Genomic DNA, 6,897 nt, shown 5'->3' on the forward strand with positions numbered 1-6,897 from the left:
TCACTTATAAAGAAATACATAGGCTGAAAATAAAAGGATTCAAAAAGATATTCCATGAAAATGGAAACCAGAAAAGAGCAGGAATAGATATACTTCTATCAGCCAAAATAGATTTGAAGACAAAAACTACAAAAAGAGACAAAGAAGCTCATTATATAATGATAAAAAAGTCAATTTAACAAGAGGATATAATTTTAAATACATATCACTCAACACTGGAGCAATCAGGCATCTAAAGCAAATATTATTAATGCTAAAGAGAGATGGACTCCAATAGGATAATAGCTGGGGACATCTCAACACTCTACCTTCAGCACTGAATGAATCATTCAAACAGAAATTCCACAAAGAAATACTGGACTTAATCTGCATGATATAACAAATGGACCTAACAAATATTTACATAACATTTCCTTAAAACATTCAAAAATTTAAAGTATAATAATGTAAAATATCTTCTCAGACCACAGTGGAATACAATTAGAAATTAATAACAGGAGGAATTTTTGAAACTATACAAACACATGGAAATTAACAATATGCTCCTGAATGGCCACTGAGTCAATGAAGAAATTAAGATGAAAACTGGAACTTTTTTTGAAACACATAATGGAAGTTCAAAATACCAAAACCTATGGAATACAGCAAAAGCAGTACTAAGAGGAAAGTTTATAGCTATATACTATTATCAAAAAAAGTAGAAAAACTTCAAATAAACTAATGATTCACTTTAAAGAACTAGAAAAGCAAAGGCAAACCAACTGCAAATTAGTAGAAGAAATAATAAAGATCAGAGGAGAGATCAACGGAATTGAAACGAGGAAAACAATAAACAAGATCAATGAAACAGAACGTTGGTTTTTGAAAAGATAAAATTGACAAATCTTTAGCCAGACTGAGAAAAAAGAGAAGACCCACATAAATAAAATCAAAGACAAAAAAGGAGACATTATAACTAATACTGCAGAAATTCAAAGCATCATTAGTGGTTACTATGAGCAACTATATCCCAATAAATTGGAAAACCTAGAAGAAATGAAAAAATTCCTAGACACATACAACCTACCAGAATTTAACCATGTAGAAATCCAAAAACTGAGCAGACCAATAACAAGTAATGAGATCAAAGCCATAATAAAAAACTCTCCCAGCAAAGAAAAGCCTGGTACCCAATGGCTTCACTGCTGAATTCTGCCAAACATATAAAGAAGAACTAATACCAATCCTGTCAAAGAATTCCGAAAAATAGAAGAGGAGGGAATATTTGCAAACTCACTCTATGAGGCCAGTATTACCCTGTTACCAAAACCAGGCAGACACATCAAAATAAATAAACAAATAAAAATAAAAAATAAACCGCAGTGAATACTGATGCAAAAATCCTCAACACGAAATACTAGCAAAGTGCATTCAACAGCACATTCAAAAGATCATTCATCATGACTAAGTGGGATTTATCCCAGATGCAAGAATGATTCATCATATGCAAAACAATGTGATACATCACATCAACAGAATGAAGGACAAACACCATACGATCATTTTAATTGATGCTGAAAAAGCATTTGATAAAATTCAACATCCCTTCAAAATAAAAACCTTAAAAAAACTGGGTATAAAACTCAACATAATAGAATCTATATACAGCAGATCCACATCTAGTATCATATTGAATGAGGAAAAATTTAAAGCGTTTCCTCTCATACCTGGGACATGACAAAGATGCCCACTTTCACCACTGTTATTCACCATAGTACCGGAAGTTCTAGCTAGAGCAATCAGACGAGAGAAATAAATAAAAGGCATCCAAATTGGAAAGGAAGAAGTCAAATTATCCTTTTCAGATGAGGTGATCTTATCTTTGGAAAAACCTAAAGACTCCACCAAAAAACTATTAGATCTTACAAACAAATTCAGTAAAGTTGCAGATAAAAAATCAACACATAAAAATCAGTAGCATTTGTACTGCCAACAGTGAACAATCTGAAAAAGAAATCGAAGAAGTAATTCCATATACAATACCTAGAAATAAAATTAACTACCCAGAAATTAACCAAAGTGAAAGATCTCTACAGTGAAAATTATAAGAAATTGATGAGGACACAAAAAAATGGAAAGATATTCCATGTTCACAAATTGGAAATATCCATATTGTTAAACCGTCCATATTATCCAAAGCAATCTACAGATTAAATGCAATCTCTATCAAAATTCCTATGACATTCTTCACATAAATAGGAAAAAAAAATCCTAAAACTTATATAGAACCATAAAAGACTCAGAATAGCCAAAGCTATCCTGAGTAAAAAGAACAAAACTGGACGAATCACATTACCAGGCTTCAAATTATACTACAGAGCTACAGTGACCAAAATGACATGGTATTGGCATAAAAACAAGACATAAAGATCAGTGGAAGAGGGCCAGGCACAGTGGCTTATGCCTGTAATCCAAGCACTTTGGGAGGCTGAAGCAGGTGGAACCCTTTGTGTCCAGAATTGATGGGTTCTTGGTCTCACTGACTTCAAGAATGAAGCCGCGGACCCTCGCGGTGAGTGTTACAGTTCTTAAAGATGGTGGATCCGGAGTTTGTTCCTTCAGACATTCAGATGTGTCTGGAGCTTCTTCTTTCTGGTGGGTTCGCGGTCTCGCTATCAGGAGTGAAGCTGCAGACCTTGGCAGTGAGTGTTACAGCTCTTAAAGACAGCGCCTCTAGAGTTGTTCATTCTTCCCGGTGGGTTCCTGGTCTTGCTGGCTTCAGGAGTGAAGCTGCAGACCTTCGCAGTATCACAGCTCTTAAAGGCAGCATGGACCCAAAGAGTGAGCAGCAGTAAGATTTAGTGCAAAGAGCGAAAAAACTAAACTACCACAGTGTGGACATGGACCCCAGTGGGTTGCCACGAGTTGACTCGGGCAGTCTACTTTTATTCCCTTACCTGGCCCCACCCATATCCTGCTGATTGGTCCACTTTACAGAGAGCTGATCGGACCGTTTTGACAGGGTGCTGATTGGTGCATACAATCCTCTAGCTAGACATAAAAGTTCTCCCAAGTCCCCACTAGGTTAGTTGGATAGAGTAGCAATTGGTGTATTTGCAAACCCTGAGCTAGGCACAGAATGCTGATTGGTGTATTTGTGATCCCTTAGCTATACATAAAGGTTCTCCAAGTCCTCACTAGACTCAGCAGCCCAGCTGGTTTCACCTAGTGGATCACGCATGGGCGCTGTAGGCGGACCTGCCCGCCAGTCCCTAGCGGACCCTGCACTCCTCAACCCTTGAGTGGTTGATGGGACTGGGCGACATGGACCAGGGGGCGGTGCCGGTCGGGAGGCTCGGGCCGCGGGAGAGCCCACTGCGAGTGGGGGTGGGAGGCTCGGATATGGCGGGCTGCAGGTCCCCAGCCTGCCCTGCCAGGAGGCAGCTGAGACCTGGCGAGAACTCGAGCGCAGTGCTGGTGCGCTGGCACCCTCTGCAGCTGCTGGCCCGGGTGTTAAGCCCCTCACCACCCTGGGCCAGTGGTGCTGGCTGGCTGCTCCGTGTGCAGGGCCCACAGGGCCCGCCGAGCCCGTGCCCGCCAGAACTCGCGCTGGCCCACGAGCACCACGCGCAGCCCCGGTTCCCTCCCGCGCCTCTCCCTCCACAGCTCCCCGCAAGCAGAAGGAGGCGGCTCCAGCCTGGGCCAGCCCAGAGAGGGGCTCCCACAGTGCCGTAGCAGGCTGAAGGGCTCCTCAAGCACTGCCAGAATGGACCCGAGGCCGAGGAGGTGCGGAGAGCGAGGGCTGCTAGCACGTTGCCACCTCTCACCTTGATGTCAGGAGTTCGAGATCAGCTTGGCCAACAGGGTGAAACCGTTTCTACTAAAACTACAAAAATTAGCTGGGCATGGTGGCTTACACCAGTATTCCTAGCACTTTGAGCACTTTGGGAGGCTGAGGCAGGCAGATCACTTGAGGCCAGGAGTTTGAGACCAGTCTGGCCAACATGGTGAAACCTTGTCTCTACTACAAATACTAAACTTAGCCAGGTGTGGTGGCATGCACTTGTAATCCCAGCTACTTGAGAGGCTGAGGAAGAAGAATCGCTTGAACCCGAGAGGTGGAGGTAAAAGTGGGCCAAGATCTCACCACTGCACTCCAGCCTGGGCGACAGAGGCAGACTCCATCTCAAAAACAAAAACAATGGAACAGAATAGAGAACCTAGAAACAACTCCATACATCTACAGTCATTTTTGACAAAGGTGCCAAGAACATACATTGGAGAAAGGACAGTCTCTTTAATGAACGGAGCTGGGAAAACTGGATAGCCATATGCAGAAGAATGAAACTAGACCTCTATTTCTCACCATACACAAAAATCAAATCAAAACGGATTAAAGACTTAAATCTAAGATCTGAAACTATGAAACTACTAAAAGAAAACATTGAGGAAGCTCTCTAGAACATTATGCTGGGCAAAAGAGATGTTGAGTAATACCCTAAAAGCACAGGCATTCAAAACAAAAATGGATAAATGTGATCACATCAAGTTAAAAAGCTTCTGCACAGCAAAGGAAACAATCAACAAACAGACAATCCACAGAATGGGAAAAAAATATTTGCAAACTATCCATCTGACAAGGGATTCGTAACCAGTATATATAAGGAGCTTGAACAACTCAATAGGAAAAATTATAATAATCTGAGTTTAAAAAGCACAAAAGGGCCAGGCACAATGGTTCACACCTGTAATCCCAGCACTTTGGGAGGCCAAGGCAAGAGGATCACTTGAGGCCAGGAGTTCAAGACCAGCCTGGGCAACATGGTCAGGCTGTTTTTTTGTAGAAACCCCATCTCTACAAAAAAAGAAAATAAAAAAATAAGAGAAAATTTAGCTGGGTGTGGTGGTGCACACCTCTAGTCCCAGCTATTCAGAAGGCTGAAGTGGGGGGGATTACTTGAGAGTTCGAAACTGCAGTGAGCTATGATCAAACCACTGCATTCCAGCCTGGGTGACAGAGCAAGACCCTGTCTTAAAAAAAATTTTTTTAATGGGCAAAAGATGTGAATAGACATTTATCAAAAGAAGACATACAAATGACAAGTATATGAAAAGGTGCTCAACATCACTCATCACCAGAGAAATGCAAATCAAAACTACAATGAGATATCATTTCATCGCAGTTAAAATGGCCTATATCCAAAAGACAAACAATAACAAATGCTGATGAGGATGCGGAGAAAAGAGAACCCTTGTACACTGTTGGCAGGAATGTAAATTAGTACAGCCACTATGGAGAATAGTTTGGAGATTCCTCAAAAAACTAAAAATAGAGCTACCACATAATCCAGCAATGCCACTGATAGGTATATACCCCAAAGAAAGGAGATCAGTATATCTAAGATACACTTGCACTCCCATGTTTATTGCAGCACCGTTCACAACAGCCAAGATTTGGAAACAACCTAAGCATCTATCAACAGACAAATAAAGAAAATGTGGTTTATGTACACAACATAGTAGCATTCAGCCATTAAAAAAAAATGAGATCCTGTTATTTGCAACAAAATGGATGCAACCGATGTCATTATGTTAAATGAAATAGGCCAGGTACAGAATGACAAACTTTGCATGTTCTCACTTATTTGTGGGAGCTAAAAATTAATTGAACTAACAGAGATAGAGAGTAGAATGATGGTTACAAGGCTGGGCAGGGTAGTGGGGAATTAAGGAGTGGAGTGGGGATGGTTAATTGGTACAAAAGTATAGACAGAATTGGATCTAGTATTTAACAGCACAAGAGTGACTATAGTCAACGATAATTCATTAAACATTTAAAAATAACTAAGAGTATAATTGGATTGTTTGTAGCACAAAGAAAGGATAAACATTTGAGATGATGGCTACTCCATGTACCCTGATGTGATTATTATTGTATGCCTGTATCAAAATCTCATGTACCTCATAAATACCATGTACCCACAAAAAAATAAAAATAAAAAAAATTAAACGAATTTTGTGGATTAGATTGGCACAACTTTCAGGAATTTATGTGTTTATTTTTAATTTTCGTGGTTACATAGTAGGTGTATATATTTAAAAATATGGAACCCTTTCACGAATTTGCATGTTACCCTTGGGCAGCGGCCATGCTAATGTCTGTATTGTTCTAATTTTAGTACATGCGCTGCAGAATTAAGCACTGCTTTCAGGAATTTAAGTACTTTATTTTATTATTATTTTTTTTGAGACGGAGTCTCACTTTTTGGCCCAGGCTGAGTGCAGTGCCGGATCTCAGCTCACTGCAACCTCCGCCTCCGGGTTGAAGCCATTCTCCTGCCTCAGCCTCCTGAGTAGCTGGGATTAAAGACACGTGCCACCACGCCCGGGACTAGTTTTTGTATTTTTTTAGTAGAGACGGGTTTCACCATGTTGGTCAGGCTGGTCTGGAACTTCTGACCTCAGGTGATCGACCAGCCTCGGCCTTCCAAAAGGAATTTAGGTACTTTAAAATGCTGTTATGTATGTTAATGGAAAAGTAACTACATGCTTCATTTTCAGAACCAACCACATTCAAATGAAATGAGCGCGTCGAACCGACAAAAGCTCAAAAAAAAAAAAAAAGAAAAGAAAAACATATAATTCTTAAAAGTGGTTAATATACTTTTAGATTGCATAACCCTGGTGGCAGTCTGAGTCCTGATTTTCTTTTAAGCTCCCAAGACTCCAAAATACCTGCTCATTACAAGTCTGTTCAGTGACAACATTCAGTAAAACTTAACATTTGTTTTACAAAATTATATTGAAATATATAAACGAACCTGTATTTTAAGCACAAAAATACGGCTTTTTTGGAAGCGGAGCTAACCATTTCCGTAGAAAAGCAGATGCAATCAATCTCTCCTGGGTTTTGTCCTC

General features: G+C 40.3%; 1 protein-coding gene and 1 non-coding gene across 2 annotated transcripts in view; both read right to left on the minus strand.

Annotated features, from left to right (window-relative positions):
- The window catches only part of LOC141407494 (uncharacterized), a 137,135-nt gene that overhangs the window by 129,175 nt on the left and 1,063 nt on the right, over nt 1-6,897 (minus strand). The window lies entirely within an intron of this gene.
- Nucleotides 6,078-6,182, minus strand: LOC123575358 (U6 spliceosomal RNA). The gene has a single exon (XR_006700654.1). It is a non-coding gene; the product is annotated as a U6 spliceosomal RNA (small nuclear RNA).

The sequence above is a fragment of the Macaca fascicularis genome, chromosome 8, assembly GCF_037993035.2.
Source record: "Macaca fascicularis isolate 582-1 chromosome 8, T2T-MFA8v1.1".
NCBI lineage: Eukaryota > Metazoa > Chordata > Mammalia > Primates > Cercopithecidae > Macaca > Macaca fascicularis.